This window comes from Scyliorhinus canicula, chromosome 1, assembly GCF_902713615.1.
Source record: "Scyliorhinus canicula chromosome 1, sScyCan1.1, whole genome shotgun sequence".
NCBI lineage: Eukaryota > Metazoa > Chordata > Chondrichthyes > Carcharhiniformes > Scyliorhinidae > Scyliorhinus > Scyliorhinus canicula.
The window spans coordinates 288,580,612-288,602,334 of record NC_052146.1 but is presented as its reverse complement, the minus strand read 5'-3'; positions in this window follow the sequence as shown (position 1 = coordinate 288,602,334).

Here is a 21,723-nt window from a genome sequence, read left to right as displayed (position 1 = left end):
CCGGGGCAGAGGGGAAGGGTGTGGGGACCCAGCTGGCACCTGGTCCCTGAGGGAAACTGTGTCTTGGCGGCCATCGGGGTACGCCACAGAGGCGTACTGCGGGTTCGCGTGAAGTAGCTGTGCCCTCTTGACCAACCGGTCCACCTTGTGGAGCCGCATGCGCTTGCGGAGGAGAACGGGTCCTGGAGCTGCCAGCCACGTTGGGAGCGAAATCCCGGAGGTGGACTTCCTGGGGAAGGCAAAGAGACGTTCCTGGGGGGTTTCGTTAATCGCAGTGCAAAGGAGCGACCAAATGCAGGGCATCGGGGAGGACCTCCTGCTAGCTGGAGGCTGGGAGATTCCTGGACCATAGGGCAGCTGAACAGCCTTCAAGACCGTCCCATTCTCCTGCTCCACCTGCTCGTTTCCCCGGGGGTTGTAGCTGGTCGTCCTCCTCGAGGCGATACCCTTGCTGAGCAGGTACTGGTGCAGCTCATCACTCATAAATGAGGATCCACGGTCGCTGTGGACATAAGCGGCGAAACGGAAAAGAGTGAAGATGGTGATGAGGGCTATGATGGTGGCAGACGTCATATCGGGGCATATAACAACGAAAGGGAATCTGGAGTATTCGTCGACCACTTTAAGAAAGTACATGTTTCAGTCGGTGGAGGGGAGGGGTCCCTTGAAATCCACGCTGAGACGTACAAAAGGACGGGAGGCCTTCACCAGGTGGGCTCGGTCTGGCCGGTAGAAATGCGGTTTACACTCCGCGCAGACCTGGCAGTCTCTGGTGATAGCCCTGACCTCCTCGATGGAGTAGGGCAGATTGCGGGCCTTTACGAAGTGAAAAAAACAGGTGACCCCTGGGTGACAAAGATCGTCGTGCAGGGTCCGGAGTCGGTCCACTTGTGCGCTGGCACATGTACCTCGGGATAGGGCATCGGGGGCTCGTTGAGCTTACCGGGACGATACAAAATCTTGTAATTGTAGGTGGAGAGCTCGATCCTCCACCTCAAGATCTTATCATTTTTGATCTTGCCCCGCTGTCTGTTGTTGAACATGAAGGCAACCGACCGTTGGTCAGTGAGGAGAGTGAATCTCCTGCCGGCCAGGTAATGCCTCCAATCCTGCACAGCTTCTACTATGGCTTGGGCCTCCTTCTCGACGGAGGAGTGCCGAATTTCAGAAGCACGGAGGGGGCGTGAAAAGAATGCCACGGGCCTGCCTGCCTGGTTGAGGGTGGCGGCCAGAGCGACGTCGGATGCATCGCTCTCGACTTGGAAGGGGAACATCTCGTCAACCACGTGCATCGCGGCCTTGGCGATGTCGGCCTTGATACGGTTGAAGGCCTGGTGAGCCTCGGCCATCAGTGGGGAAACGGTGGAGTGAATGAGTGGGCGGGCCTTGTCCGCATAGTTAGGGACCCACTGGGCGTAGTACGAGAAGAACCCCAGGCATCGTTTGAGGGCCTTGGGGCAGTTGGGAAGGGGGAGTTCCATGAGGGGGCGCAAGCGATCGGGGTCGGGCCCTAGAACTCCATTTTGAACCACATAGCCGAGGATGGCTAACCGGTTAGTGCTGAACACGGACTTCTCCTTGTTGTAGGTTAGGTTGAGGCGTTTGGCGGTGTGGAGGAATTTGGAAAGGTTAGCGTCGTTGTCCTGCTGGTCGTGGCCACAGATGGTGACATTATCCAGGTACGGGAAGGTGGCCCGCAGTCCGTACCGGTCAACCATTCGGTCCATCTCCCGCTGGAAGACAGTCCGTTCAAACCTGGTGTACGGGCGGTCCGCCTTGCGAATGGGGAGCTGGTGGTAGGCAGATTTCAGGTCCACTGTCGAGAAGACCCGGTACTGTGCAACGTGATTGACCATATCAGATATGCATGGAAGGGGGTATGCACCGAGCTGCATGTACCAATTGATGGTCTGACTGTAGTCAACGACCATCCTGTTTTTCTCCCCAGTTTTCACAACTACCACTTGAGCTCTCCAGGGGCTGTTGCTGGCCTCGATAATACCTTCCCGTAGCAGCCGCTGGATCTCAGACCTGATGAAGGTCCTGTCCTGGGAGCTGAACCGTCTGCTCCTGGTGGCGATGGGTTTGCAATCCGGGGTGAGGTTCGCAAACAGGGAAGGTGGGTCGACCTTAAGGGTCGTGAGACCGCAGACAGTAAGGGGTGGTAGGGGTCCGCCAAATTTCAGGGGTAGGCCCTGGAGGTTGCACTGGAAGTCCAGGCTGGGTAGCAAGGCAGCGCAGAGTTTGGGTAGGACGTAGAGCCAGAAGCTGGAAGCGACACCCTGGATGGTGAGGGCGGCGGTGCAGTACCCCCGGATCGCCACGGAGTGGGATCCGGAGGCCAGGTAGATTTTCTGGTTAATGGGGTGTACCGTGAGGGAGCAGCACCTTACCGTATCGGGGTGGATGAAGCTCTCAGTGCTCCCGGAGTTCAGAAGGTATGATGTCTCGTGCCCATCTACCTTCACTGTCGGCGACGCGGTCGCGAGGTTGTGCGGCCGGGACTGATCGATCGTGATGGAGGTGAGACGAGGCTGGTGTCGGAAGGCCCCTGGCTGGTCGGCGGCGGTTGCAGGCAATGAGCGGCCCGATGAGGTGCCCAATGAGCAGGGGTCCTGGGGCAGGGAAGATGGCAGCTCCCACGGGGCGCACATGGCGGGTGGCGTTAAAGATGGCGGCACCCACGGGCCGCACATGTCCCGAGGCAAGCAAGATGGCAGCACCCACGGGCCGCACATGTCCTGAGGCAAGGAAGGTGGTGGCACCCACGGGTTGCACATGGGAGGTGCAGGGACAATAGCGGCGATCGAGCAGGCCTGGCACACAGCAGCAAAATGTCCTTTCTTCCCACAGGCCTTGCAGAGCACGCTCCGCGTCTGGCAGCACTGCCAGGGGTGTTTTGTCTGTCCGCTGAAGTAGCACTTGGGTACCCCAGGGTTGGTTGGCTGCCGCGCGGCGCAGGCCTATGGTTGGCTGGGGGCGGTCGCTGGTGGGGTCCACGATGGGGTGTTCGCTGGCGGGGTCCATGATGCCCAGGAGGGGTGGGCTATGCGGTAGGGGGCGTACGCCTGTACATTGTGGGAGGCGACTGTGAGTTAGATCGCGAGTTTCTTGGTCGTCGCAAGGTCGAGGGGAGCCCCTTTGAAGAGGCGCTGGTGCATGTAAGCTGACCTTATGCCCGTAACAAAATTGTCTCTAATTAGAAGTTCAGAATGTTCAAAAGCCGAAACGGCCTGGCAATCGCAGTCCCTCACCGGGGCATGCAGGGCACGCCAGAAATCTTCCACAGACTCACCGGGGAGTTGATGCCGTGTGGACAGGAGGTGCCTGGCGTAGATTTTGTTGGTCTGCTGAGTGTAGTTCTCCTTCAGCAGCACCATGGTCTCAGCGTAGGTAGGCGCATCCCGGATGAGGTGAAAGATATCGGAGCTCAGCCGTGTATACAGGATCTGGAGCTTCTGTGCCTCTGAGGGTGGTTCAGTCGCAGATCCGATGTCTGCTTCAAAGCAAGCTAGCCAATGTGCGAAAGCCGACTTGCCATTGTCTGCTTGAGGGTGCAGCTGCAGGCGACCTGGCTTGATGCGGAGATCCATCGTTGTAAAATCTCTGCGTAATAATTTGATGCACTATCAATTACGACGAGACGAGAGTAGAGTGTAATCGAGGCTTTATTACGCAGAGATGTGTAGCCTCCTGCAGCTGCTGCCGAAATAGCTGCAGCTCGGAGAGCCCACACATTTATACTCTGCCTACTGGGCGGAGTCAGCAGGTAGGGATCTACCCCCTTACCTGTAGTACAGGCGCCTTACCGTAATACACCTCATATGTGATATATACAATACAACAGTGGTGACTACCACACTGAGGGAGAATTCAGAATGTACGAATTACCTAACAGCACGTCTTTCGGGACTTGTGGAAGGAAACCCATGCAGACACTGGGAGAATGTGTAGATTCCGCACAGACAGTGACCCAAGCCAGGAATCGAACCTGGGACCCTGGCGCTGTGAAGCAACAGTGCTAACCACTGTGCCCACATCTGTGTTAGGCAGGAGTTAGGGGCAACACTTGGCCTGAGTATTGGGATAAGCCCACCCGTGGCCTCTGCTGCTGGGCCCACTAGTTGGATTTGGTAAGGATGGAGCAATGCAGGTCTGTTTTTTTTGAACACGATGTGGATAATGGCATTCCCAGACTGTTGAATCTGCGGTAGGCAGAACGCATAGGTAGAAATAGAAATTACAGAACACAGTTTATTTCGCTACACTTACAATACTCCTCCACTGCCCTAAGGGTCTTCTTCCCCGACCTGCAGCTAGGCCGCGGTTTTTATACAACTGGGGCTTTCCTTGTAAAGAGGAAACCCTGCCCCCTAAAAGGGGAAGGCCTGCCTGCCTTAAAGGGGAAGTTCATATTCTGGAGCGGTCACGGTAAATCGTATAGTCCTGATCCCGGGACCTGCACTGGGGGTTGTAACACATACTTAAGAGAAGTTATGTGTTGCCGAATTTTGTTTTAATATAGGTATTCCCTGATTATGGCACATTCTAATAGGGCATTTTTGTATTAGCGAAGTTTATAAATTAGGTATATTTGCCGAATAAGAACATAAGAGCATAAGAACTAGGATCAGGAGTAGGCCATCTGGCCCTTCGAGCCTGCTCCGCCATTCAGTGAGATCATGGCTGATCTCATTGAATAACTACAGCCACCATTTTCATTTTAGTGCAGTTATCTCGTCAGCTTAGATTTGTTTAAAAACAAACTGCCGCTTCACTACGTTCCTCCCCAACCCTCCCATTCGCCACCTCGCCAATCCACCAGCTCGCTGTTTTCCTCCAGCTCGCTCCCACTTGCCATCCCATCCTGGCCTGTCCACCTTCTCCCACTTGACAACCCTATTCCAACCCTTCCTCTCTTGTTCGCTCACCGCCCCCTCCTCTGGAACCCGCACTGGCTCCCACTCGCTGCCCGGCTTCCGAGCCCCCACTGTGAGCGAGGGAATAAGAAGGGTCGCAAGTGGGAGAGAGTGAGCGAGAAGCGAGCAGGACGAGCTGTGAGTGGCAGGAATCAGGGAGGGATGTGCCCAGTGGGAGGGTCAGGGGAGGGAAGCAGCAAGTGGGAGGGTTGGGAGATGGCAAGCAGGAGGGTCAAGGCAACCGGCGACGTAAGTGTCCGGGGAATCGGCGAGTGGGAGGGTGGGGGATGTGGCAAGCAGATGGGCCAGGGGATGTGGTGCGCAGGAGAGTCAGGGAGGGCAGTGAAGGCAGGAAGCAGAGGCCAAGAGGTAGGTGGTTAGTAGGCGTTAGTTAGAGGATTTTCAGCACTCACTGGAACTAAACCATCAGGATCTTCCGGCTGCAGTGTGGGATGGATTCAATGGAAAATCCCATTTACATCGGCGAGATCTTCCAGCCAACGATGGACCACCTCCACCGCAAGAAACACGGCGCCGGGGTGGCCAGAGAATCTCACTCTCGCCGTCATGACTGAGAACGGTTTTGTGACTGAAATTGTCAGCCATTTCTCCCACCATCTTGTGCTTATGCTGCAACAATCAAGCTCAGCCATCACATTAATGATCGGTTAAAAATAACAACAATTATAGACGTATGATTACCTGTAATGTGTCATTTTAATGATTCACAAATAAAATGTGTGGACATTCGAGGGGAAATCTAAAAAAGTAACTTCTTGTAGGGGTACACAAAAAATTACTAAATCTGAATAAGGGTAGGTGAAAAAAAGAATTTGGGAACCAATGCTGCAGAAACTTCCATCAAAAAATAACAAACAAAAGTAATGGAAGAAATTTTGTTGCAAAATCTTTATTGTCATCAGGGTGCCATCTAGTGTTTGGTTAGCAGTATACAAGTACCATACATATCGGGCAGAATCTAATCAGCCGCATGGATGGAACTTTGGAGATGGGAGACGGTGTGGAATTTTGGAAAATCTTGGTGTGGAGTCAGTTCCTTGACACTTTCCTGCTTCTGAAGGGTCTTGCCAGAGTCAAGGTCTGAACAGTACTGTCTCCCGCTGGTAGCAGTAAGTAACTAATCATCAGCAATTAATTGGCCAGTTAATGGTAAATTGGCAATACTGCCAGTATTTTACCCGTGGTGAACAGTCTCCAAGCTGAGGCCGAAACGCGGCAGGTCCAAGAAGCTGGCCTCTGGACAGCAGGCCTGGGGACCAGTGAGGCCTCCATTAATTTCTCTCCATTCTCCTCATCGGAGCGGCGAGTGGCAGAGGGTATAGCTGAGGTCGCAGAATGTTTAATGGAGAATTCCCCCACTCCACACCAATGGCCTGGCAGTCATGGTTACATCTAATCATGCTGATTTTTGAAGTGTGCACATTTCTTTCTACAGTGGCAGCGCCCACCTCTTCCACTGCTAACCACGCACAGCCTCGGATACTTTGATGCGCGGTCAACCCGCCGTCCCTAATTGGACAAGGTTCCCAGTGGTTAACCTGTCACCTCTGGAAACATCAGGCAGAAGGATCAGAATTCATGAGGTTGAGACTCATAAATGGTCCTGGCCAACATTTAAAAACGAAGGTGGTTTCTGTCCATCATGTCGTCTCCACCATAAAAATAATTACTTGTTTGAAAGTTTTCCATTATTTATACATTATTTCATTCTATTCCTTTTTTGACTTGCTTTTTAGTCAAAACTTGCTTTCTTTTTGATCAAATATATGTATCTTTAATTATCCCCTCTCCTTTTCAGTTTTTAGATTAAACCTAATCATGTTATGATCACTGTTTCCTGGATATTCACCTATTAAAATCATATCTCCTTATGGCAACTTGCACCATATTTTTATCAATGTTATTCAGAATAGATTATACTCACAGCTCAAATCCATTAAAATCTTTCTGTTGCAATCTTCCAACCTCCTCTAGCCCGTTCTTGCTTTTTAAAAAAATCTTTCCAACATTACTTATCCCTTTTGTTTTTCATTTTGTTTCCTGTGGCTTCCTCCTCACTGCCATAATAATTGACCTGGTTTAGGTAAACTCCGTCTGTCTTGAACAAGCCATTTCTGTCCGATATTTGGTTTCAATTTTCCAGGAATCCGAATCCTCCAAAACCGACCTTGCCGACGCATCCCAGAACACATAAAGCTTCAGGATCTTCTATGAACAATGTGCCCGCATTGGAGGAACTTCTTCACCCAAAGGGTTGTGAATCTATGGAATTCCTTGCCCAGTGAAGCAGTTGAGGCTCCTTCATTACATGTTTTTAAGGTAAAGATAGATAGTTTTTTGAAGAATAAAGGGATTAAGGGTTATGGTGTTCGGGCCGGAAAGTGGAGCTGAGTCCACAAAAGATCAGCCATGATCTAATTGAATGGCGGAGCAGGCTCGAGGGGCCAGATGGCCTACTCCTACTCCTAGTTCTTATGTTCTTATGTTCGACAGTGCAGGCTTCAACACACCTCAGACCCAGAAAATACGGCTGGGGTGAGTGAAAAATCGCTCCTAAAAAGTAAACTTCTGGGGCGGGATTCTCCGACCCCCGCCTCCAGGGTCCTCGGGGAGCGGCGGGAGATCTGGCCCCGGGGGTTGTCCCTACGGTGGCCTGGCCCGCGATCGGGGCCCACCGATCCGCAGGCGGGCCTGTGCCGTGGTGGCACTCTATTCCTCCGCGTCAGCTGGTGTGGTCCTCCGCATGGCCGACGCGGAGATAATCCCCCCTGCGCATGCGCTGGGATGACGCCAGCACATGCTGGCACTCCCATGCATGCACCAACTCCCGCCGGCCGGCGGAGGCCCTTCGGCGCCGGGTGGCGTGGCGCCAAGCCCCTTCCCCGCCAGCCGGCGCGGCACAAACCACTCCGTCGCCGGCCTAGCCCCTGAAGGTGCAGAGGATTCCGCACCTTTGGGGCGGCCCGACGCTGGAGTGGTTCATGCCACTCCTCGGCGCCTGGACCCCCCGCCCCGCCAGGTAGGGGAGAATCCTGCCCCTGCGGGGCACCTTTTGACCACATTTAGAAGGGCTCGAGAAAGAATTGTCCCTATATACCCAACATTGAGAAAGGAGCCAGTATGTGCTGTCATAATATACACCAGTATATCATGGTGCAAACACATACTGGTGGACATACACTAGGACCAATCAACATGCACAAACACCGCAGCCAATCACCAGTTAGAACACATGCACTATAAAGGCAGAGGGCATCACTTTTCCCGTTCATTCTGGATGCTGCCTCTCAGAAGTACAAGAGCTCATCAAGTATAGTACAGACTCACACCATGTACTGAGAGAGTCAACTGGTTTGGACAGGCACAGGTCTCTAGTTAAACTAACATCGTTTAAACCCACAGTTCTTGTATATCTATTATTTTATAAGTAGTTAATAAATTAGAGTTGAATATTCTTCAGTGTTGGTGGCATATGTTAGCTTCACAAGTCTACACTGCCCAACACTTCATGTACCACTTGGAAAATTGTCATTTCCGTGCATAATTTGTTACGTTTCTGGACATTCAAGGGATGACATCCTTAATAAGCCCCTGGATTGAAGAAAACTGCTTCTCCTAAAGGGTTGTGAATCTGTGGAATTCACTACCCCAGAGTGCGGTGGATGCTGGGACAGTGAGTAAATTTAAGGAGGAGTTAGGCAGATTCTAAATTGGTAATAGGTTGAAGGGTTATGGAAAACGGGCAGGACTGTGGAGTTGAGGCCAGGATGGGATCAGAGATGATCACATTGAGGGTTTTTAGGCTCGGGAGGCTAAATTGCCGACTCCTGCTCCTAGGTCATGTGTTCCAGGGAGGAGATGCTCTGGCTGATTTCGCAATCCAGCTCTTGGTCTGTGCATTGTAGGTAGAAGATGTCCACATATCAGCCATGATAGAATGGCGGAGCAGAATTGATGGGCCGAATGGCCTAATTCTGCTCCTATATCTGAGGAACTTATGAACTTATGAATGATGTCTCTGCTAGTATAGGCTCCTTCGACTGTGTTCTCCGATGAGGGTGGGGAAAAATGACCTACTCCCTGATGGGAGACACATCACTTTGGGTGGTGGAGAATGCAGGTGGTCTTCCGACCTGTCTGGCTGTCTTTCTACTGCACTTTCTCCTTCAACATGTGATACCTCCGATTACACTACAGCTGCAGCGCGCTCTTTAACAGTTCATTAACCAATAACTATGTACAACAATGACTTCTACCCTGCTCCTCCTGGCCCTCTGCCAGTTCCATTAGTAACTTAAATGCCAGGTTTTATTGGGTCTCAATGATATGATGTGCAAGTGAAATGAAATCTGAATAATTTTCCACATACCCCATAAATTCCTAGCTAAGGAGCCCTTACCAGCCAAATGAACAAGCTGTGTTGCATCCAGATAGCAGGCTCAAGATCAAATTCCATTTTGTGTGTTGATATACTGTTACACTGTCTGCTCAGACAAAAGCTAATTTATCCTGCACTGGGGTTAGGCTAAACTTACCACTCATAATTCCAAGATAATATGTGTTATTGTAAACTAGTCAGTTGACCTCGAGCTCATTTTTGAGAAGGTGGTCTCCTCAACTGGAAAGTAACACATTGTTATCCATATGGGCTGGGGCAGCGGGAGCTGAAGTACTCGCTGAAGCTAGTTGTTCTCCATCAAATGTCATGTCAACATGTTGGGACAATATTAAGTAATGCGGAAAGGTGACACAGTGATTAGCACTGCTGCCTCACATGCCAGGAAGGAGGGCTTGATTCCGACCTCGGGTGACTGTGCGGAGTCTGCACATTCCCTCCATGTCTGTGTGGGTTTCCTCCAAATGCTCTGGTTTCCTCCCGGATGTGCAGATGTGCAGGTTAGGTAGATTGGCCATGCTAAATTGTCCCTTCATGTCCAAAGGTCAGGTAGGATAATGGGGATAGGGTGGGGGAATTGGGTCTAGGTAGGGTGCTCTTTCAGCGAATCAGTGCAAACTCAATGGGCTGAATGGCCTCCTTATGCACTGTAAGAATTTTATGATTCTATTCTATGATTAATGCTCAAATTGCTCCAACAAATGAAACCTACATCAGACAGCACTGATGTTGAGCACTCAGCTTCATACATTTGGCTTGTCAAAAACTACTGTTGCTATCACACAGAGAAAAATAAATAAATCACATATTTATGGAGTACCTTTCACAACTCCAGGATACCCCAAAGTATTTATAGCCAATGAAAAATGTTTTTTTTTGAAGTGTAGTCACTTCAAATGAGCACTTGAAACACCATTGAAACTCGACGTAGTAATGCACACAGCAGTCAATTTGCACATAAAAACTCCTATAAACAGCAATGAGTAAATGACCAGATAAGCTGTTTTGGTGATGTAGATTGAGGGATAAATGTTGGCCAATACACTGGGGTAACTCACCTGCTCTTCTTCAATAGTGTTATAGAATCTTTTGCATCCACACGAGAGGACAGAGTGAGCCTTTGTTTAACCTCTTATCCAAATGTTGGCACCTCCAATAGTACAACACCCCCTCACTGGACTGTCAGGCACTCGTCGCAAATCTCTGGAGTGGAACTGCAGCCCGAAAGGTTCAGACATAGCTGACACCTGGAAAAATATCCGAAGGTGCTTCACAGAATTACTATCGGACAAGACTGGGCGTCATATCAAAGGAGATTAGAGGAGTACTCAAAAGCTCAATCAAAGCTACGGGGCGGGATTCTCCATAGTCCGACGCCAAAATCATGTTTGCCGATCGGGCGGAGAATGGGCTCCAACGCCGAAATTGGGGCCGGCGCCGGTTTGACGATAGTCAGCCATGTTCCAACCCCTCCGAAATGGCATCACTGTGACGTGCCCCGTTCACAGTCGCAATGCCCTTGGCACCTCATCGGCCGACCCACCCACGATGCTCCACCTCCTATGGGCTAAGTTCCCGACAGCGTAGGATACGTGTGGTCACACAAATCGGGAACCCGGCGTGGCGGCTGTGCCCAGCGCCACCAAACTCGGCCGGGATCCGTGCCGATTGCCGGGGCTTCTGCGAGGGCTGGGACGACTGGTGGGGGGTGGCCAGCAGGTCGGCTGTGGGGTCACGGATGACAGGTTGGGTCAGCACACGGCCGACGCCATGTTGTGCGTCGCGACCGCTGCAGATCGTCAGTCACGTGCATGCACGGCCTGGGACATGTCCATTTTCCGGCCGTTTTCGGCACGGGAGGCAGGAGAGCTAGCCCCTCACCGGTTCACCCGATTTGCCGGTCGTGAAACACCACGGGTCCCACGCCGGAGTCAGGACTCCGCAGAAGTCTGCAGAAATGGAGAATCCAGCCCATGGGCTTCAAAGAAGTGGAAGAATGTGGAGAGGCTCCGGTAGGAAATTCCAGAGTGTGTGCTTTGGGGAGCTGAAGTCACAGGGCTGGAGTCTCCTGCCTCGCCTGCTGCAGGAACACCATGGGCAAACCGCGTACAATGGACTTCAGACGGGATTCTCCGGTTGCTAGGCAAACGCGGCCAGAGAATCCCGCACATAGTCTCCAATGATGGGGAAAATGAAGAGAGAATGTACAAGATATCAGAGCCAGAGCAACAGAAATTTGGAGGGGTTGTTAGGCTGGTGGAGATGACAACGATAAGAAAGGACATGTTCCAAACAGATTTAAACACAAGGGTAGAATTTTAAAGTGGAGAATGTTTGATTATGCTTGAAAAGCAGCATAGGACATTTTATTAGATTTCAGTGCAAACTGTTTCTATTCTGCTATTTAAACTTGGTTCGCTTGTTATTGCTATGGTTACAACGGCTAGTTTGGCTTGGTTGGCCGTACTGTCCCCTTGTGGGTAGAAGGAAACAGGTTCAAATCCCAATTGAAACTTGACCAAGAAACTCAGGCTGATTCTCCAAATGGAGTATGATCCCAATCCCGAGACTGAAACCTTTGAGAGCTATAGGATCCTTTATTTAAATTCAGATATTTGTTGTATTGTAATTGATCTTTTGGAATTCCTTCCAATTCTCAGCCATCCTTTTCTATTAAATACATTTTCGCAAAGCAATATGAGGGAAAACCTTTTCACACATCAAGTGGTTAGGGTCCAGAATGCTCTGCCTGAGAGTGTGAGGCAGGTTCAATCGAGGCATTGAAGAGGGAATTTGATGATTATTTGAAAAGTAACAATCTGCAGGGTTATGAGGAGAAGGCAGGAGAATGGCACCAGGTGAAACACTCATTTGGAGAGATGATGCAGACACAGTGGGCCGAATGCCCCCCTTCTGCGCTGTAACAATTCTGAAGTGCAACCTTTCACATAACATGTTAAATTGAGCCCAAACTGCTACCTCAGATAAGGTTCCCCGGCCACCATTCAGAGACGAGCAAGAAATTCTCTCTGTGTCCTACTAACATTCTTTACTGGACCAAAACTCCACATCTGGAATTTGTACTTCATTTTCTGTTTGGGTATCACACTGTGTGCGATTTGACTGTCACACTTATTCACACTCGAGAGGGTGCAGAGGAGATTCACCAGGATGTTGCCTGGGATGAAGCATTTGATCTATGAAGAGAGGCTGGATAGGTTTAGGTTGTTTTCTTTAGAGCAGGGGGAGGGGGTGGGGGGGGGGGGGGAACACTTGATCGAGGTGTTTAAGATTGTGACGGGTATGGACAGGTGGATAGGAAGCAGCTGTTTCCCTTTGCAAAGGCCTCTTCTGTACTATATGACTGTATGACGCTATGACATAGTAACAGTGGGTGCATGTCACAAGTTATCTAGTGGCTGTGATTGGGGGTGTGATAAGATGGTTTTTCAGGGGCAGCACAGTGGTGCAGTGGATTAGCCCTGTTGCCTCACGTCGCCAAGGTTCCAAGTTCAATCCCGGCTCTGGGTCACTGTCCATGTGGCGTTTGCACATTCTCCCCATGTTTGTGTGGGTTTTGTCCCCACAACCCAAAAATGTGCAGGGTAGGTGAATTGGCCACTCTAAATTGTCCCTTAATTGGAAAAAATGACTTTGGTACTCTAAATTTATATTTTAAAAAAGATGGTTTCAGGAAAGTTTCTTTGAGCAGTGGATAGCAAAATTAACTTGCACTTGTACAATGCCTTTCACGACCAGCAGATGTCCCAAACTGTAAAGTAAGAAACATTGCAGCAAATTTGCACACAGCAAACTCCCACAAACAGTAATGTGACTTTAATAAGGACTGTTGCTCGTTCTGGGTGAGTGTGCTTAACACTCAATTTGGCTCTATTTCGTTCCATAGCTTTGGAGTCGCCAGGTATCGTTAAGATACCGCCACAAGTTTCAAGTTCAAGTTCAAAGCAATAAATCCATACACCAGTTAGTAAGTTCAAACAAGACACGTTTATTATATTACAGTAATCTACTAATCATGCATATAAGACTATAAGACTAGGCTAATCCTACCACTAATAGGCCAAATACTTATCTGGATAAGGGGACTGCCGGATCAGGGAACAACGGCCTCTAGCTTTGTCCTGGGTCTGCAGGCTTCCAGTAGTTATGGACTAAAGGGGGTCAGGAGTGTCTACTCTTGTAGCGTGCGTTGTGACACTTACTTGTTGGCGGCTACTGTCCAGACCTCTCCTCCTCAAGGTTCTTCTGCTGCAACGGTGTTCTGCTGGGAGGGCTGGCTGGTCAAGGAGAGGCTGGCAGAGAGAGAGAGCTGGGATCGGAGTCTCTGTTTTATACCTCTCTCAGGGTCTGGGTGGACCCTCTATTCACTCACAATCGATTGGGTCTCTTCCCAATCGATTGATTTGAATTCCCCAATAACGGGGCAATCCCTCGATCACTGGGCGGTTCTTGGGACTTATTGTTTTGGACTTCCTTTGGCGCCGAGAAGTCTGGCCTTCCATTTAATGTATCGATTTGTGTTAACTTGTTTCCATTGTACCTGGGGATCGTCCGGTATCGCCTCATTAGTATGCTAACTTGTTTTCTTTCACAGTGCTGTCTGGTTTCTGCAGCATTCAGAACTGGTTTCTGCAGTAGTCAGAATACACAATCGCTTTGCAAGCTGCTTGCTTTTGCAACATGTCCATTTTCCCTGCATTCCTTGCAATCTTCCATTTTGTGTTGGGCAGTGGCCACCCCAGGTAGCACAGGACGCGGAGAGTCCACACCGAGAAAAGTAAGAACAAAGTATTATTTACACAAATGATATGTACACTGCGTAGTAGACCCTACCAGGTTCCTCTCTGGTCGCTGCCTTACTGGCCAACCTTATACACAGAGGTTAGTTGAGATACCCTGCCCCTAAAGCTCATACTCCGCAAGGAGCACGGAGAAGACTAGCATTCCCACCCTGTAGGTCCTGTGCGGGATATTATACTGACAATGACCAGGATAATCTATTCCCTGTGATGTTGATTGAGGGATAGATATTGGCAAAGACACCATGGGTAAGACCCCTGTCCTTCTTCCAAACAGTGCCATGGGATCTTTTACATCCACTCATAGATGGAGCCACGGTTTAACGTCTCATCGAGAAAATGGCACTTTCAACAGTGCAGCACTCTCTTAGTACTGCACTGGACTGTCAGCCTAGATTGTTTTGCTCAAGTCCTAGGCCGGAACTTGAACCCACGACTTTCTCAGAGGCAAGAATTCTACCAACTAACCCACAGCTGACATACTATAATTTGTTTTTCAAAAAATATACTTTATTCATAAAATCTCTAAAAACAGACATACAAATCCATTTCAGATTGTCATAACTGTGGAGTACGATAATATTTACATTTTCTCGAGAGTTCCAGATTTACTTGACTTTCTTCAATTCAATAATGATGACATTACACACATTTCAATGTTTGCATTTCAATACTTTCCAAAATATGTACATTGGTCATGTTACACCCTGCGGTGCTTCAATAGTCTAATACATTGAGTGTTCATCACACAGATTGAGGGAGTTTACACGGTTACCAGCCCCTCGATGTACATTTGCTGGAAGACCTGACACAGTGGCCTTTCCCCATTGCGTCGTGGCGGCAGCTGCACCAAGCTTGAGTCTGTCCCTCACCACGTCGTCCTGGACCTTGAAATGTGCCAGTCTGCAACACTCAGTCGAGGGCCATTCTTTGCAATGGAACTATAATTACGTGAAGAAAAAGTGCTGAAGGCGGGAAATGTAGAATTGGGCACTGTTCTTGCGAGTGTCCCGAATTTGTCCCCACATCACATTCTCTGCTGGTGGATTTAGGTTCGCTGAATGAGCTCTAACCTTCACCTCCTGCAGGGGGAGTGCAAAAGTGGCAACACAGGCGAGCCTTGGCTCACACACGGAGGGACCTATACTCTGGGAGAAAGAGGTTGATGACTCCTGCCCTTTAGACGTGAAGCTGACTTGTTTTTCTTCTGTGTTTTGTGCTGCAGTTCCTAACCGAGAATCTGATGCCCCTGCCCGGCAAGCCAACCAAGGAGTCAGCATAAGCCAGGGATCACAGGCTGCACCCACTAAAATGAATAAAAGAAAAAGGGCTTCTGTTGAATTTGTGAACCTTGCTTTGTCGGATTTTCCAGCAGTTGGTGAGGTTGTTGATTGAGTGAAGTTTTTATCTTGTACCTGACAGTTGACTAATTGGATAGGTTGCCTTTGGTGACACCGCAGTGTTGGAAATAAAAGGAAAATAGTTCTCAGCACTCGGAAATGGGAGGGTAATACTCATCCCACATTTTGCCTGAAAGCTGTAATTTGATCCAATGTGCTTTTAACTCATCAATTCCTGTACCGTGTGCAATTTGATCCAGTCATTGTGAAGCAGGCTCGAGTTCTGAGAAAAATACTGCTAACACCACTGGTTTGATTGAAGGAGAAGAAGGGACACTCTGGGGTCAGACAATACACAGCGCCAACATGACCAATTTCACATGATAATGCACAATGCTGACACTTCAGAGTTTAGACACGGTACAGTGCTAACACTACTGATTTCAGATCACGCATCGTGTTAACACTGCTCATTTCACAAAACCTCTCACACTACTGATTTCAGATCATACACAGCACTGAATCACTGGAGATGGTACATAAGGAAGGAGCAAGATAAATCCTGTAAAGCTGGACCTCTTTGGGATTTCTCGGGCAATTGCTCAATATCATTCTTGAATATCCTAACATGAAATACAGTCATCTTCTTATTTCTTGGTCTTGCGAAACTGGCTCGAAGCCCCTATGCGATAATTTTCCTCCTTTTCCTGCTGCTTTCCACCATCGCCCTGTCCACAGAATTAAGCTGTCCCTTGATTCGAGGATTCGACTCAGGGTCACGAGGTTCTGCCATTTGGGTTTCTAAGCGACTGAATAGGCTAATCCTCAACCTGCAGATCTTTTCACACAACATGAAACATAACATCAGGACGTGGGACATGATGCGAAGCGCAAGATCTGTTTCCTTTCTGTTCCTTCTCTGCCACAGTTCTGCCATGATGTGGAGAAGCCGGCGTTGGACTGGGGTGGTCACAGTAAGAAGTCTAACAACACCAGGTTAAAGTCCAACAGGTTTGTTTCAAACACTAGCTTTAGGAGCACTGCTCCTTCCTCAGGTGAGTGACTCATCATTCAGGCATTTGGAATCAAAGCATGAAGCAACCCTTATTGCAATTTTGAGCGATTAGTAACATGCTCCTCCCAGTCATTAATATCAATGCTGCTGCACTTCAAGTAAAGCTTGTCTTTGTTGTGTTTTCTCTGTTCTCCCTGGAATGCTGACTATTTGAGAGCTGAGAAAACAGGACCTGGTGGGGGAGATGCTTTTCGGCCATCCTGACACAGTGTCCAGCTCACCATAGTTGACTTTGCAGGAATTTTGCCTGAATGATTGTGGAGCTGACTTCAAGAAAGGACACTAGCATTTGATTGCCAGTCCTCCCATTGAATCCAGAGGATGCGGCAGAGGCATTGCTGGTGAAATTTCTCTCGAGATCTTATGTCCCATTGATACACAGTTCTGGTCTCATTGAAGAACAGGAGTGTGTGAACAATTTCTCTGTACACCAGGATTTCTGTTGATTTGCAGAGCGCTCTGTTGTCAAACCCTCATTGCTGTAATTTGTAGAAGACTGAGCCGGGGAGCTGATCCAGTGTTGGATCTCCTCATTGAAGAAACCTGCTTTGGACACCAGGAAGTAGGTTTTGTAGTCTTGAATATATTAACATCAAGGCCAGGGTTTTATGGCCCTGCGGTAGAGTGTCTCCCCCTAGGGGTGCAGGAGACATTTAGATCTCCTTCAGTTTAGGGGGACTGTGATATCCTGCCCAATTCTTTATTAACAACTTGTAATTATATACACATACACAGTAGAGGGTGCCGTGATGGAGCTGACTCCAGCCTGGGCATTTACATATCCCTGTCCATCTCTAGGCTGACCCTGGCTCTGGGTCATGTGCCGCCTTACTTCACTGTGTGGCTGGCACTGTACTCAGGCCTACATTAAACCTGTATGTACCAGACCCTATTACTACATCTCCTTCCATGCCCCCATCCCATAGATATAAAGTTACTTCAGTTTACTTCAAGTCTTACATTAGAACCATAGAATTCCTACAATGCAGTAGGAGGTCATTCAGCCATTGAGACCACACTGACCCGCTGAAAGAGCACCCTATCTAGGCCTACTCACCGCCCTAACCCCAACGTCATAACCTCACCTAACCTACGCACCAGAATTGAACCCAGGTCCCTGGTGCTGTGAGGCGGCAGTGCTAACCACCGTGCCGCCGTGCCGTATTGTTATAAGTCTTAAGAATATACCTTCTTGTAACAACTTTAATTATATTCTAACATTATTGCTATTACAGTATCAACATAAATAGCGTTCTTGCCACCCCATCTCTCCCTTTCAAGTCCTTGAAGGTTCAGGTGGTCTGGAGGCTTTATCACCTTTCCAATCTCCTTCGCCATCCAACCTTGCCAAGGCCCCTGGGAAGCCCCCCCTCAACCCCCTCCATTTGGCAAGGTCCCCCCGGGCCCTACCCTAACAGTGCCCATCGAGGGCAAGATCCAGGTCACACTAGGTGGAGTGAGTCGGGCGACTCACAATCAGCCCGGCAGGGAGCCTGATTTGGAGCTCTCCCAGGATTCACCCAATCTGTCCTGATCCACCCCGTTGATGCTATGACTAAGATAGCACAACAGTGCCTATACTTCCTCAGGAAACTAAGGAAATTCAGCATGTCCACATTGACTCTTACCAATTTTTACAGATGCACCATAGAAAATATCCAATCTGGCAGCATCACAGCCTGGTATGCCAACTGCTCAGTCCAAGACCGTAAGAAACTACAGAGTCATGAACACAGCTCAGTCCATCACATGAACCCGCCTCCCACCCATTCACTCTGTCTACACCTCCCGCTGCCACAGGAAAGCGGGCAGCATAATCAAAGACCCCTCCCAAATGGTTTATTCACTCTTCCAACTTCTTCCATCGGGCAGGAGATGCAAAAGTCTGAGAACACGTACTATCAAATTCAAAACCAGCTTCTTTCCCACTGTTACCAGACTCCTGAATGACTCTCTTATGGACTGAACTGATCTCTTCGCACATCTTCTCTACTGAGTAGTACAGCACACTTTATTAACAACTTGTAACTGTGTAGATTTATACAGTAGAAGGTAGAAGTATGGAGACTTCATTCGAGGTCTTCACACATCTCTGTTCTTCTTTAGACTGACTCTGGCTCTGGACCATGTTTTTTTACGCCACTGTTGACGGTACAGTATTAGTCCCACGTTAACCCTGTATGTATCAGACCCTACTACGACACTTATCAATGGTGGTGTTTTCAGGGAGGCGGCTGCCAAGTTGTGGGAAGTGCTCAACATATTCTGGAGTCTCACCTCCAACATATATGGGAGATGGAATGTTTGACCAACCAGATGTGGGTTGTTATATGAGTTTTGTTTTGGCAATCTTCAAGGACAGACTGGGTCTCTTGGATGCAGAATTGAAGAACCAGAGAGCTTTTCTGCACAGAAAGAGGCCGTTTGGCACATTGTGCCTGTGCTGAACATCAAGCACCGATCTATTCTAATCCCATTTTCCAGCACTTGGTCTGTAGCTTGTATGTTTCAGCATTTCAAGTGCTAAATGTTTCTTAAATGTTGTGAGGAGATCAAGAGTGGCTTGAAAATCTGGTGTAGAGTGCGCAATGACACTGTAGTCATCCACAAACTGTAGATCATGCGTGATGGGCACTTTAGTGTTGCCGCAGAAGGACAGAGGTAAAGAGTTTTCCATCCAGCTGGTATTTAATACTGACATCGGGGGGCAGTTTGTCTTTGGTGAGATGAATAGATGATGTCTAAATAGAATGGAGTCTATCAAACAAAGTTAATTGTTGAGGGAAGGGCTGTAGATGTCATATGCATAGACTTCAGTAAGGCATTTGATAAGGTTCCCCATGGTAGGCTGATGGAGAAAGTGAAGTCTCATGGGGTCCAAGGTGTACTAGCTAGACGGATAAAGAACTGGCTGGGCAACAGGTGACAGAGAGTAGTAGTGGAAGGGAGTGTCTCAAAATGGAGAACTGTGACCAGTGGTGTTCCACAGAGATCCGTGCTGGGACCACTGTTGTTTGTGATATACATAAATGGTCTGGAGGAAGGGATAGGTGGTCTGATTAGCAAGTTTGCAGTTGACACTAAGATTGGTGGAGTAGCAGATAGTGAAGGGGACTGTCAGAGAATGCAGCAGAATATAGATAGATTGGAGAGTTGGGCGGAGAAATGGCAGACTGAGTTCAATCCGGGCAAATGTGAGGTGATGCATTTTGGAAGATCCAATTCAAGAGCAAACTATGTGGTAAATGAAAAAGCCCTGGGGCAAATTGATGTGCAGAGAGATCTGGGAGTTCAGGTCCATTGTACCCTGAAGGTGGCTGCGCAGGTCGATAGAGTGGTCAAGAAGGCATACGGTATGCTATCCTTCATCGGAAGGGGTATTGAGTACAAGAGTTGGCAGGTCATGTTACAGTTGTATAAGACTTTGGTTCGGCCACATTTGGAATACTTGTACAGTTCTGGTCGCCACATTCCGAAAAGGATGTGGATGCTTTGGAGAAGGTGCAGAGGAGGTTCACCAAGATGGTACCTGGTATGGAGGGCACTAGCTATGAAGAGAGGTTGAGTAGATTAGGATTATTTTCATTAGAAAGACGGAGGTTCAGGGGGGACCTCACTGAGGTCTACAAAATCATGAGAGGTATAGACAGGGTGGATAGCAAGAAGCTTTTTCCCAGAGTGGGGGACTCAATTACTAGGGGTCACGAGTTCAAGGTGAGAGGGGAAAGGTTTAAGGGAGATATGCGTGGAAAGTTCTTTACGCAGAGGGTGGTGGGTGCCTGGAACGCATTGCCGGTGGAGGTGGTAGAGGCGGGCACGATAGCGTAATTTAAGATGCATCTAGACAGATACATGAATGGGCAGGGAGCAGAGGGGTACAGATCCTTAGAAAATAGGTGACAGTTTTAGATAGAGGATCTGGATTGGCGCAGGCTTGGAGGGTCGAAGGTCCTGTTCCTGTGCTGTAATTTTTCTTTGTTCTTCTTTGTTCAAACAGCATTGACACCGATCCAGATTTTGAAGGTATCTGGTTCAGTTCTCTCACTCCAGATAGTTGTTGTCATATCATTGTGAAGTAGCTGCGGGATTGTAATGAAGTTCCTTGGACATCCAAACCTCTGGAGCACAATCCATAGAACCTTGTAATTTATTGCGACAAATACTTTGATCAGGATGATGAATGCAATGAAGAGTTCCTGGTGGTGCTCTTGACATTCTTCTTGGATTTTTCTAGCAACAAAGACCGTGTCAAAATTCCTCTGAAAGGTTTAAAGTCGGTGTGTCTCTGGGACAATTTCATGATCAACGGCAAGTAGCTGATTCAGGACATGAGGGAAATACCTCAATAGCTTCCACGGCATGATTTATCTTCCTTCTTGAAGATAGTTACCATTGTCAAATTCCTAAAGTCGAGGAGTTTTCTTTCTTCCTAAATCAACAGGATGAGTGCATGGAATCTTGATGCCAGCCAAAGCCCACCAGGTTTGCAAACCATTGGGAGAACAGGTTTTGTTATTTATCATCCAGTTGATTGTTTCTTGCAGCGCTACCATTTTTTTTTTAAATAATTTTTATTCAAATTTTCAACAGATTTTAACCAACAAAACAAGGAAACACAGTACCCCCCCCCCCCCCCCCCCCCCCGCATACAAAAGCAATAAATTAACAAAAATAATGAGCATGAAACCATGAAACCAAACAACCATCCCCCATAGCGAAAAAGTAACCCCCCCCCACCCATCCCCCACCCCCCTCCCGGGTTGCTGCTGAAGTTGACCAACCCCTAATGCTCCACCAGGAAGTCTAGAAACGGCTGTCACCGCCGGAAGAACCCTTGCACCGACCCCCTTGGGGCATACTTGACCCTCTCCAGTTTGATGAACCTAGCCATATCGTTGATCCAGGATTCCGCGCTTGGGGGCTTCGCATCCTTCCACTGTAAAAGAATCCTGCGCCGGGCTACCAGGGACGCAAAGGCCAGAATACCGGCCTCTTTCGCCTCCTGCACTCCTGGCTCTGATGCTACCACAAAAATTGCGAGCCCCCAGCCCGGCTCCACCCTGGAGCCAACCACCCTTGACAAGGTCCCCGCAACACCCCTCCAAAAGCCCTCCCACGCAGGACACGCCCAGAGCATGTGGGTGTGGTTTGC